Below are 13,146 nucleotides of genomic sequence, written 5' to 3' on the forward strand. Positions count from 1 at the left end.
CATGAATTGAGAACTTCCATATGTTGAAGCTGGATTTAGAAAAGGCGGAAGAACCAGAGATCAAATTGCCAACATCCATTAGATCATAGGAAAAGCAAAAGAATTGCAGAAACATCTCCTTTTGCTTAATTGACTATTCCAAAGCCATTGACTGTGTAGATCACAATAAACTGTGAAGAATTCTTCAAGAGATGGGAATACCAGACCATCTTATTGGCCTCCTGAGAAATCTGTATACAGATCAAGAAGCAACAGTTAGAACTTGACTGCTTCCAAATTGGGAAAAGAGTTTGTCAAAGCTATATTGTCACCCTGCTTATTTAACTTATATGCCGAGTACATCATGTAAAATGCTGGGCTGAATGAAGCATAAGCTGGAATCAAGATTGCTGGGACAAATATCAATAACCTCAGATATGCAGATGACACCACCCTTATGGCAGAAAGCAAAGAGGAACTGAGGAGTCTCTTGATGAAAGTGAAAGAGGAGAGTGAAATTGTTGGCTTAAAACTCAGCATTCAGAAAATGAAGATCATGGCATCCAGTCCCATCTCTTCATGGCCAATAGATGGGGAAACAGCGGAAATAGCAATAGACCGCCTTTTCTTGGGCTCCAAAATCACTGCAGATGGTGACTGCAGCCATGAAATTAAAAGACACTTGCTCCTTGGAAGAGAAGCTATGACAAACCTAGACAGCATATTAAAAAGCAGAGACATTATTCCTTTGTCGACAAAGGTCTGTCTAGTCAAAGCTATGGTTTTTTCAGTAGTCATGTGTATGGATGGATGTGAGTTGAACCATAAAGAAAATGAGTGCCGAAGAATTGATACTTTTGAACTGTGGTGTTGGAGAAGACTCTTAAGAGTCCCTTGAACTGCAAAGAGATCAAACCAGTCAATCCTAAAGGAAATCAGTCCTGAATATTCATTGGAATATTGAAGCTGAAGCTCCAATACTTTGGCCACCTGACGCGAAGAACTGACTCATTGGAAAAGACCCTGATGCTGGGAAAGATTGAAGGCAGGAGGAGAAGGGGACAACAGAGAGTGAGATGGTTGGATGGCATCCCCAACTCGATGGACATGAGTTTCAGCAAACCCCGGGAGTTGGTGATCAACAGGGAAGCCTGGTGTGTTGCAGTCCATGGGTCACAAAGAGCTGGATATGACTGAAGGACTGAACTGACTAACTGAGCAGCCCTTCTCCCCTCTGTGAAGTTTGGAGTGGGGCTTACATTCCAACCTCCAATCTCAGTGGTCTCCTCAGGCAACCAGCCCCATCCTGAAGCTCTCCAAGGGCCCAGAGTCACCTCCTTAGCATCATCTCAGGCATGCTTGATAGGGCCTATTATGAAGATCTTCCTCTCACTCCTGCCACTCCAGGAATTACAGGGGTCATAGGAGTTCTGTGCCAGGAACCAGTGTGTGCATGCTAAGTCACTTCAGTTGTGTCCGACTCTTGTGACCCAATGGACCAGAGCCAGCCAGGTTCCTCTGTCCATGGGATTCTCCAGGCAAGCATATTGGAGTGGGTTGCCATGTTCTTCTCCAGGGAATGTTCCCAACCCAGGGATCAAACCTGAGTCTCTTACGTTTCCTACATTGGCAGGCAGATTCTTTACCACAGCACCACCTGGAAAGCCCAGAGAAAAAAACCAAATACATACTTCTTGTTATATTACAATTTCACACAATGTAATGATATTTTGTAAATATAAACAGCCTATCTGTAAAAGGAATACGTACTATTGTCCAAGTAATAAAAAATAAAATCTTAGCGAGACAGAGTAGCGACAGGGCTGGCTATTGGATTGCCACCACCTCAGGTGTTTTCTGGAAGGCAGAGACCAAGGGGCTGGGTGTTGGCCTGGAAGGAAGGTGTCTACTGTGAATAACACCGAAGCAACTCACCTGTCTTTGCTGTCTCTATAGTCAAGAGCTGTCTGCTTGAGTAGTGGTCATGGCATTGCTGAGAAATGTCTACAGAACTTCAGGGATAACTGGGAAGCAGTGAAGGATACTCAGACCCTGCAGCATGTCCAGTGTCAAAGGCCCCCAAGTGACATATAGTGAGGCTTTGCTGGCCAAGGGAGGAGGGCTCCTGAGCAGGGGCTCTAGCATCAGTCTTGGTAGGGAGAGGTGCTCCTCCCAGGCTATAGAGTCCCAGTGGATGGACATGCTGGTGGGTCAACAGGACTCTCTAGGATGTACAAAGCTCCTTCCAGCTTCCTTGAGCTCAGCCTTCATCCACCTAGCAAACCCTTAGCAACAATTAATTCAGTAACCAGTTTTAAGCCTAGCTGAATTTGCTTAGGGGGAAGGAAGAGTTGTTCTGCCTGGAGTTTTCCATGGGGAAAGGCCTGGGCAGCAACATTGTTCTCTTGCATAAAGGACAGTGCCATCCGCCACCAAGCTGCTCACGAGGTGGGTCAGAGTGACCCATGTCCACAGGGAGAAAAGGATGCCTGTGTTCCAGAGGGATGTGGGAGAGGGACAAAAGGCTTCTGTTGTAACAAATGCAAGTGTCAGGAGAGGAGAATTCATTGCCTTTCCTCCTCGAGAAAGCTGCTCCCGCCAGCAGCTTTGGGGCTGGAGTCGAGCCGGGTTCAAGTCCAGTCTCTGTGGGCAGAACTCTGGCAACTGACTTGACCTCCCTCAGCCTCAGTAAGAGGGGAAATTTGTGTGTGTGTGTATAGTGCGCTGTGCCTAATGTGCCCAGATAACGGTCACTATCATCATGCAAGTTACTATTCTCACCCATCAAAGGAATCTGCAACTGTAGGGTGAGCTCCTGGTACAGAAGACCAAGCAAAGCAAAGAACAGCAAAGAAAAGAAGGGCAGAGGCTTCTTTCTGAGCCAGATAACTGGAGCCAAAAGTGCAGAATCAGCTCACTGGCTAACTTAGAAAACCTTGAATCCAGGAGGCCCCAATCTGGCCAATTGTGATAGAGCATCTGTATTTTATGGGTATCATGTTTTATTATTTTTACACCACATCAAATTCCATGAATCCATTTAATTTCTAACCAGTCGCTCCAAAGTCAGAGTCCCTCCCAGAAGGGCAGGCACAGCATGAGCAGAGCTGGCAGCCGCCATGGTGTTGGCCTTACTCTGGGTCCATGGCGACAGCAGGGTCCAGCTCAAGACAAGAGAGCTTTTGTTTTGAGAAGATGCTGGGGTTGGTGCGCAGCAGCACGCCCCACACGAAGCTGCTTCCTCAGTCCATTTTGTGCGTGTGGTTTGTTTCCCTGGAATCGGGTCCAGGGATGTGAGACCAATGCCGGGAAGGCACCCGAGGAGGCTGGCCAGGGCGTCCCTGGCAGAACTCGGCACAAGTATTCATCTGAGTATGCTTTGTATCACTTTTAAGGACTCAGAAATTTGCCATTGTGAAATAAAATTCATATATGTGGCAAGACAAGAAAAATGTAAACACGAAGATTCTTCTCTGCCCATTGGCCTCCCCTCCCCTGTGCTGTGCATCTTGTATCCACACTAGGCGTGGAGCAGACCACCCCCCATTGGCAGGGACCCCTGCTAACCTTAAGCAGCATCACACTCCCAGCACCAACAAGACAAATCCTTAAAGGCAACATTCCTCCTTGAATTATAAAGGATCACAGGACCCCACGATGATGCTTAAATCTGATTTATATAAACTGTCAACAATATGTCTTTTAATGTACAGCCTCAATCTCACAAACCTTATATAAACTGTGTCTTGACTTCTAATGAGCAGACTTTCTGTGATGCTCTTCCCAGGTTATAATCCTCAAATTTGGCTTGAATAAAAAATTCCAATTCTCTCTTAGATCAACTGAATAATTTTTCATTGATGCCATAAAAACACATCAGGTTTAAGGTTAAAGAAATCACTAGATTAGCCTCCTTGTTTTTTTTTTTACTCGATGGTAATGTTTTGTTTATCTGCTCTGTAAGCACCGCACGTTTTACAGCCTTGTCCCAAGTGGGCCCAGCTCAGCACACAGCATTCAAGTGCATGAAGCCAAGTGAGCTACAACGGAGCCCACTCAATCGATGGCTGAAATTAGTCAGTAGTGAGGATTCCGACACCTTGTTTTCAAAACAACCATGTGGACCTGAACCCTCTCCAACAACAATGATCCAGGAGGTGGAAGGAGTCAAATTACACAGAGACTTAAATAAAAATTTACCAAATAAAACAGAGAATATTAAAGATAAGAAGGTTTAAATCCAGCAGCCTAATTCCTAGTAGTTTTCCTACTGTGGGACAATAATATTTTTTGCTTTTTATAAAACAAACCAAGTTTGGAACTTCCCCAGCGGTCCAGTGGCTAAGACTCCATGCTTTCATTTCAGGGGCCATGCTTCAATCCCTGGTCAGGGGACTAAAATCCCATGTGCTGCTTGCAGTGTGGACAAAAAAGATTAAAAACAAAGTTAAAGACATTGTAAATAGTTGGCCTGATATTTAAAATTTTAGTATAAATGAAATAGATCCACAGGTATATTTCTTATCCAATAGTACAATTGAGGGCTAATGTAAAGAGTATGTAGATAAAATCATAAGAAGGATAAACTATTTTTGGAAATTAAAACAATGTAGCCTCCGCAATAAAGTCAAGTAAGTTGATAACAGTTCCTAGGATGTATGTATTATCCACCAGCAAGGTGGTCTCAGGACGGTCAGCCCCTCACATGGGGATGGCCTTTCTTCAGAACCACTGGAAGTTTTGACTGTCCTGACCTCATCTCAGAAGTCATGTAGGGTCCCTGTCATCACTTCCCACTCGTTATCGGCAGGTGGAGGCTAGCCGCCCTCACAAGCAGGGGACGGAGTGGTGGCAAGCCCACACTCGACAGCAGGGGGTGGGAAGGGAGGCACTGTCAGGGCCATCCTTGGACAAAGCACTCTGCCCTCCAGCCAAACCACAGAGACACGCAAAGTGACCCCCCAGACCCGCAGGACTCACCCCACTGCTCGCCAGAGCCCCAGGAGCTGGGCCAGCGTGCTGAGCCTCCTCAGATGGGATTCCTCAGAACAGCGGCTTGAGGATTCAAAGCACGTGACCTAAAGAGACACGTTATCTGACCCAGCCCTCTTGCCCAGCGTCCAGTGGGGGAATGGGTTAGGAGAGCCCTAAGGAGACAGTCCAGTCTGAAGGGGAAATGGGAGGCCCGGCGTGCACAGCAGCCCCTTGTCAGGCCCTATGGCGGCTGGGCATGACTCCCCACCTCTCCACTTCGCCCCTTTCCCACCTCAGCCACTTTTCCTGTTCCATGAAAAGCAGTCCGTGTTTGTAGCTGCTGCCTGCCTGAAGAAGTTCAGGGTCCAAATGCCGCTTTCTGTTTTGTGCTCTCTCTGGCTCTTTCAGCGCAAGCTGCTATTGATTCTGCTGGGTCTGTCGTCTGAATAACTGTGGGATTTCTACAGAGTTCATTGATGTTCACAGCACTTGACAAAACCTAAACCCGAATCTGTTTGAAAGGGGCCCTTCTCTAATTGGCCCTCATGCAGCTTCTGCAACCAGTGCCCTCAGGTTGGAAGATGATCGATACGACAGCGTCTGAGGGGCCCATGTACAAAGTCCATAGGAAGCTTTTGCTCACAAAACAGGTGTGAGCACCAACTGAACTATTGCGGAGTCTTCGAGGGCTTCACAATCCCATCTCATCTTGTCCCTGCTCTGAGGCCACTCTTCCCCAACAGCCCGGGGAGTCAGCCGTTGCCCTGAACCTGCTCGTTCTTTGAGAATCTTCTTCTGGTAGAGAAGGGGCATGAGAAATAGTTCCATTTTTGAGCCAGCCATGGTCCTTTGTAGCTCTTTTAAGTTCTGTTTGCAAATTGGATTATCCTCCTCTAGCTCCTCTCTCCCAGACCGTTCTTAGACACATAGTGAGGAGACCCGGCTGACACTCTGATGCTGCTGGGAAACCACTTCAGTAGACCAAAAGTCCACTTCCATGCAGGTCACCCTGGGACCCAGTTCCCACGGCTGAATAACAAAGGCTCTTTCCTCCTCTCTGGTACATTGCCTCGATTTCCTTGCCTTGGCCCCCAGGTGTGCAGGCCTCCTGCTTCCGCCTGATTCCACGCTAGGGCTGCAGGCTCTAGGCTCCTGTTTTGGCAGCACCCACAATGAAGCACCAAACTCCGCCCCGGTTCCCATTGCCATGTAGGAAGCCACCAGCGGACGGTGTAAAACCCTCGCCCTCTTCCTTATTCTCACCAGGCACACCATCAGGGAGCAGGGACCCATCTTGCTTCAGCTCCACGATGTCTGGGCCACAGCTGAGAAACCTGGAACACTGGGATAACCTCAAACAGCGGGAGTGGGTGGCCCAGGGCCCTCTCAATTGCATGTCTGGCACCTGTATGGGTTCCCAAGTGGACTTTCACAGCAACTGGGTCTTGAGAGCAGGCATTTCGGCAGAACCAGGGGACACTGCACGCAGCCTCTTGTGAGCTGGCCTCAGAGGTCACTGCTGGTCTCCTGTTCTATTGATTAAAGCCCACCCAGATTCAGGCAGAGGGAATGTTATGGAAAGACAGTCAAAGAATTTACAGTCGTTAAAAACCCATGGTTCACCCTCTGGCCATATATCACCTGCAAACAGTGGAGGGGGCACATCTCTTTAAAAGACGTTGAAAGATTAGTTTCAATGGAAGTGTCTTTTACATTGTGTGGTTTACATGGTATACTGCATGCGTTTTTTTTTTTTTGGATCAAGGTTATTTTTTATTGCACATTTACTACACACATTTTTATCCATTTAAAGATACAGAACACTCTAGTGTCCCAGAAGACTCCTTCACAGCATCCCCTTCCCAGCATCTGTCTGAGGCACACATGCAATTTTGAGGGGAAGAACACGAAGCTATGAGTGGGGCTGTTGAATTGCAGGGTAGGCATAGGTCTAACTTTCCCAGAAGCTGCCAGTTTCTAACTTAGTTGTACCGGTTTGTATCCCACTTTCTCCCCAACAATGTGTAACTCCAGTCCCCAAGATACCAACACTTCAGGATTTTCAGTCTTTTTACCATTCTAATGGGAGTGTGGTGACAGCTCACTGTGATTTTAATCAGTATTCCTTGATGTGTCTGTGAGCTTTTGTTGTATATGCCAAACTGTCCCCAAATTGAATGTTTTACAATAACAGTCATTGACTTAGCTCACGATTCTGCACGTTGGCTGTTTGGGATTTATTCAGCAGGGTTTTCAGGAGGGCCTCACCTGCACTCATTCCATCTGCAGTCACTACCGGCCACTGGGTGGCTTTGGTTCTGGAGGTGACCGGTTGTCAAACATGGGTGTGTGGTGGGCATGTCTATGTGTGTGCCTGTGCGTGTGCGTGAGGCAGCCACCTGTCTCTGCTCAGCTGCCTTGTCACCTGGTGGTACAGGTTTCAAGACCACGAGACTGAAAACTGTGTGGCTTCTGGAATCCTAACCTTGGAAATTGTACAAGGTCACTTTTCAACTTCTGTGGATGTATTTATTGCAAGGCCAGCCCAGGTTCAGGGGGTCCACTTCTTGCTGGGAAACCTGCAGAGTACGGTGGGCATTTGGTGGAAAAAAACTAAAGAGAAACCTTGTCTAAAGTGAGTCAGGAAGCCCAGGATGGGGAGCTCTCATGCCTCGCAGCTCAGCTCCCATTCCCAGACAGGAAGCTGACTTCACCAACCACAGGAGAAGGAGAATTTCCTCCCTGCCTGACAGCAGCTGGGCAATGAGCAGCCGTTATCCCAGAGCCTCCCTTCCCTCCCACGGACTTTTCCTTTTCAGGAGCCCTTCCAGCTCTCCCTTTGGTCTGTGAAGTGACCCTCTTCTCCCTGTTCTCTGGACTCGCCTATGGTTTGCCATAACCTGCATGTCCTGAATTGCAATTCTGCTGCTATTTCTGAATAAGTCCATTTTGCTGGTAAGATAACTGGCTGTTTTATCTTTCAGGGTGGCATTTGCAGTGTCCCACACTTAGCCTTCTACCCACAAACTATTTACATTTCTAAATACAGAGAATTTGCTCACCCTATCCCAGGAAGCTCCCTCCCCCAAAAGTCTCACCTAGTTGTGGCATCAAGCTTGAAGCTCAGGACCTCATGATTCATGATTCCCATCAGGTCTAGTGGCCACTGGGGCTCCGGAGCAGTATCTCTTCTAGTTCCAGGCACTTGTGAGTTGGGAAGACGAGGAGTCTGAATTTCCTGCCAGACCCACCGCATGCTACTGAGATGGGAGCTGACAAACAGGATGCTCCCATGCGTGCATGGTGGTGCACAAGGCGCCTGTCCTCACCTACCGCCTGCAGTCCTGAAATCACAGGGCAGTGTTCCCAGGTCCATGGTCTAGGAGTCAGTGCATTTGGATTAGTGCCTGGTTCTGCTCCTTGGGCTTCCCTGATAGCTTAGTTGTTAAAGAATCCGCCTGCAGTGTGGGAGACCTGGGTTCAGTCCTTGCGTTGGGAAGATCTCCTGGAAAAGGGAAAGGCCACTCCAGTATTCTGGTCTGGAGAATTCAATGGACTGTATAGTCCATGGAGTCGCAAAGTGTCAGACATGACTGAGCGACTTTCATTTTCACTTTCTGCTCCTTTCAGGCAGCTGCCATCTCAAGACCCCACTGCTCCCTGGAATGGCATGCAGGCCCCTGTCCTTCCTTTTCCGCAAGAAATGGCTGCTCAGCACGGAGGTGCTGGGGTCCACGGCAGTCTTGTTTCACGTTGAATGATCTCAGTCCCTTTTGGTTCAAGCTGGTGGTGCTTTCACCGATGTGAATTTTGTGAGCGCTATTCATCGTGTGACTACGTCACAGTTTGTGTCTCCAACCTCCTGGTCACTAACACTTGGCATGGTACCAACGTTTTTGTCACAAAGCTGCTATAAGCATTCTTGGGCAAGGCATCGTTTAACATGTTTTTTCATTTCTTTTGGACAAAGGCTGTGGGGTCTTTTCTGGGTCCTCCAGGTTCATCCATGTTGCTTCAAATGGCAATATTCTTTTCTTTTTATGTATATCATAGCCTCTTTATCCATTCATCTGCTGATGGACATTTAGGTTGTTTCCATGTCTTGGCTATTGTGAATAGTGCTGCTCTGAACAATGACCTGCATGTATCTTTTAAAATTGCTTTTTGTTTTGGATATATCTCCGGGAGTGGAAGTGCTGGATCATATAGCCTCTTTATTTTTAGTTTCCTAAGACACTACCCTCTTCCAACAACACAAGAGAAGACTCTACACATGGACATCACCAGATGGTCAACACCAAAATCAGATTGATTATATTTTGTGCAGCCAAAGATGGAGAAGCTCTATACAGTCAACAAAAACAAGCCCAGGAGATGACTGTGGCTCAGATCATGAACTCCTTATTACCAAATTCAGACTCAAACTGAAAAAAGTAGGGAAAACTGCTAGACCATTCAAGTATGACCTAAATCAAATCCCTTATACAGTGGAAGTGAGAAATAGATTGAAGGGCCTAGATCTGACAGATAGAGTGCCTGATGAACTATGGAATGAGGTTCGTGACATTGTACAGGAGACAGGGATCAAGACCATTCCCATGGAAAAGAAATGCAAAAAAGCAAAATGGCTGTCTGGGGAGGCCTTACAAATAGCTGTGAAAAGAAGAGAAGTGAAAAGCAAAGGAGAAAAGGAAAGATATAAGCATCTGAATGCAGAGTTCCAAAGAACAGCAAGAAGAGATAAAAAAGCCTTCTTCAGGGATCAATGCAAAGAAATAGAGGAAAAGAACAGAATGGGAAAGACTAGAGATCTCTTCAAGAAAATTAGAGATACCAAGGGAACATTTCATGTAAAAATGGGCTCGATAAAGGACAGAAATGGTATGGACCTAACAGAAGCAGAAGATATTAAGAAGAGGTGGCAAGAATACACGGAAGAACTGTACAAAAAAGATCTTCATGACCCAGATAATCATGATGATGTGATCATTCATCTAGAGCCAGACATCCTGGAATGTGAAGTCAAGTGGGCCATAGAAAGCATCACTACGAACAAAGCTTGTGGAGGTGATGGAATTCCAGTTGAGCTGTTTCAAATCCTGAAAGATAATGCTGTGAAAGTGCTGCACTCACTATGTCAGCAAATTTGGAAAACTCAGCAGGGGCCACAGGACTGGAGAAGGTCAGTTTTCATTCCAATTCCAAAGAAAGGCAATGCCAAAGAATGCTCAAACTACCGCACACTTGCAATCATCTCACATGCTAGTATAGTAATGCTCAAAATTCTCCAAGCCAGGCTTCAGCAATACGTGAACTGTGAACTCCCTGATGTTCAAGCTGGTTTTAGAAAAGACAGAGGAACCAGAGATCAAATTCTCAACATCCGCTGGATCATGGAAAAAGCAAGAGAGTTCCAGAAAAACATCTATTTCTGCTTTACTGACTATGCCAAAGCCTTTGACTGTGTGGATCACAAGAAACTGTGGAAAATTCTGAAAGAGATGGGAATACCAGACCACCTAACCTGCCTCTTGAGGAATCTGTATGCAGGTCAGGAAGCAACAGATAGAACTGGACATGGAACAACACACTGGTTCCAAATAGGAAAAGGAGTATGTCAAGGCTGTATATTGTCACCCTGCTTATTTAACTTCTATGCAGAGTACATCATGAGAAACGCTGGACTGGAAGAAACACAAGCTGGAATCAAGATTGCTGGGAGAAATATCAATCACCTCAGATATGTAGATGACACCACCCTTATGGCAGAAAGTGAAGAGGAGCTAAAAAGCCTCTTGATGAAAGTGAAAGAGGAGAGTGAAAAAGTTGGCTTAAAGCTCAACATTCAGAAAACGAAGATCATGGCATCCGGTCCCATCACTCCATGGGAAATAGATGGGGAAACAGTAGAAACAGTGTCAGACTTTATTTTTTGGGGCTACAAAATCACTGCAGATGATGGTGCAGATGGTGACTGCAGCCATGAAATTAAAAGATGCTTACTCCTTGGAAGAAAAGTTATGACCAACCTAGATAGTATATTCAAAAGCAGAGACATTACTTTGCCGACTAAGGTCCATCTAGTCAAGGCTATGGTTTTTCCAGTGGTCACGTATGGATGTGAGAGTTGGACTGTGAAGAAGGGTGAGCACCAAAGAATTGATGCTTTTGAAGTGTGGTGTTGGGGAAGAGTCTTGAGAGTCCCTTGGACTGCAAGGAGATCCAACCAGTCCATTCTGAAGGAGATCAGCCCTGGGATTTCTTTGGAAGGAATGATGCTAAAGCTGAAGCTCCAGTACTTTGGCCACCTCATGCAAAGAGTTGACTCATTGGAAAAGACTCTGATGCTGGGAGGGATTGGGGGCAGGAGGAGAAGGGGATGACCGAGGATGAGATGGCTGGATGGCATCACGGACTTGATGGACGTGAGTCTGAGTGAACTCTGGGAGGTGGTGATGGACAGGGAGGCCTGGCGTGCTGCAGTTCATGGGGTTGCAAAGAGTTGGACACGACTGAGCGACTGAACTGAACTGAACTGAAGACACTACCATACTGTTCTCCACAGTGGCTGCACCAATCTACACTCCTACCAACAGCTTACAAGAGTTCCTTTTCTGCTGCATCCTTGCCAACATGTGCTACTTGCAGAATTTTTGATGATGACCATTCAACCAGGTGTGAGGTGATAATCTCACTGTTGTTTTAATTTGCATTTCCCTGATGATTAGCAATGTTGAACAACTTTTCGTGTGCCTGTTGGCCATCTGCATTTCCTCTTTGAAAAAAATGTCTGCTCAGTTTTTCTGTGCATTTTAAAATCTGATTTTTTTTGATGTTGAGTTATATGAGCTGTTTATATATGTTGGATATTGATGCCTTACTGGTCATAAGCTAAGGTAAGTCACTTCAGTCGTGTCCGACTCTGTGCGACCCCATAGATGGCAGCCCACCAGGCTCCCCCATCTCTGGGATTCTCCAGGCAAGAACACTGGAGTGGGTTGCCATTTCCTTCTCCAATACTGGTCATAGTATTTGCAAATATTTTATCCTATCAGCAGGTTGTCTTTTTCTGGTTTGCGTATTCTTAATTATCTCTTTTGATGAGAAGGATTTTAACTTTTGATTGTCTGATACAGCTGTCAGCAATCTGTGGTCAGTCAGCCCTTTGCCTGGGTTTGTAAATAGAAGTTTTATTGAAACACAGGTGCACACATTCATTTCTGCATTGTCCAAGCTGTTCATGCTACGACCAACAACAAGGTCAAGTGATTCCAGCTGAGGCTGTCTGCAAAGCTTAGAATATTTACCATCTGGACTGCCCTTTACAGAAATGTTTGCTGAACACTCGTCTAATTTACCAATTTTTAACTTTATTGTTAGAGCTTTTTTGGTCTGAGGAATCTTTGCTGCTTCTAGTTTTAAAGTTTTATATTTAGGTGTGTGATCCATTCCAAATAAGCTTTTATGTCTTTTGTGAGGCAGGCAATTAGGTTCCTGTTCTTGCAGCCCACCTTTTGAAAAGACTCTAACCCAAGAAGGTGCTTGGGCACCTTGGTTGAAAATCAATGACTGTAAAAGTCTGAGTCTACTTCTGGATTTTCTTTTCTATTCCACTGATCTCTTTATCATTTTGCCAGTTCCACACTATCTTGATTGCTGTATCTTTATAAAAATTCTTCAAGAATTGTGGAGAATTGACTTCTTAAATATATTGAACTTCCAATATGTGAACATGGAATCTCCCTTCGCTTCTTTAGATCTTTCAGTGATTTTCTCAGCATTTAAAAATTAGTTGTAGTATAAAGCCTGTCTTTCACTCTGCTTAAAACTAAATTAAATTAAATTAATTAAAAAAAACTAAGATTATGGCATCTGGCCCCATTGCTGCTGCTGCTGCTGCTTCTAAGTCACTTTAGTTGTGTCCGACTCTGTGTGACCCCATAGACAGCAGCCCACCAGGCTTCCCCGTCCCTGGGATTCTCCAGGCAAGAACACTGGAGTGGGGTGCCATTTCCTTCCCCAATGCATGAAAGTGAAACGTGAAAGGGAAGTCACTCAGTCGTATCCGACTCTTCGTGACCCCATGGACTGCAGCCCACCAGGCTCTTCCATCCATGGGATTTTCCAGGCAAGAGTACTGGAGTGGGGTGCCATTGCCTTCTCCGTCTGGCCCCATTACTTGATAGCAAATAG

Source organism: Capra hircus, chromosome 1 (genome assembly GCF_001704415.2).
Source record: "Capra hircus breed San Clemente chromosome 1, ASM170441v1, whole genome shotgun sequence".
NCBI lineage: Eukaryota > Metazoa > Chordata > Mammalia > Artiodactyla > Bovidae > Capra > Capra hircus.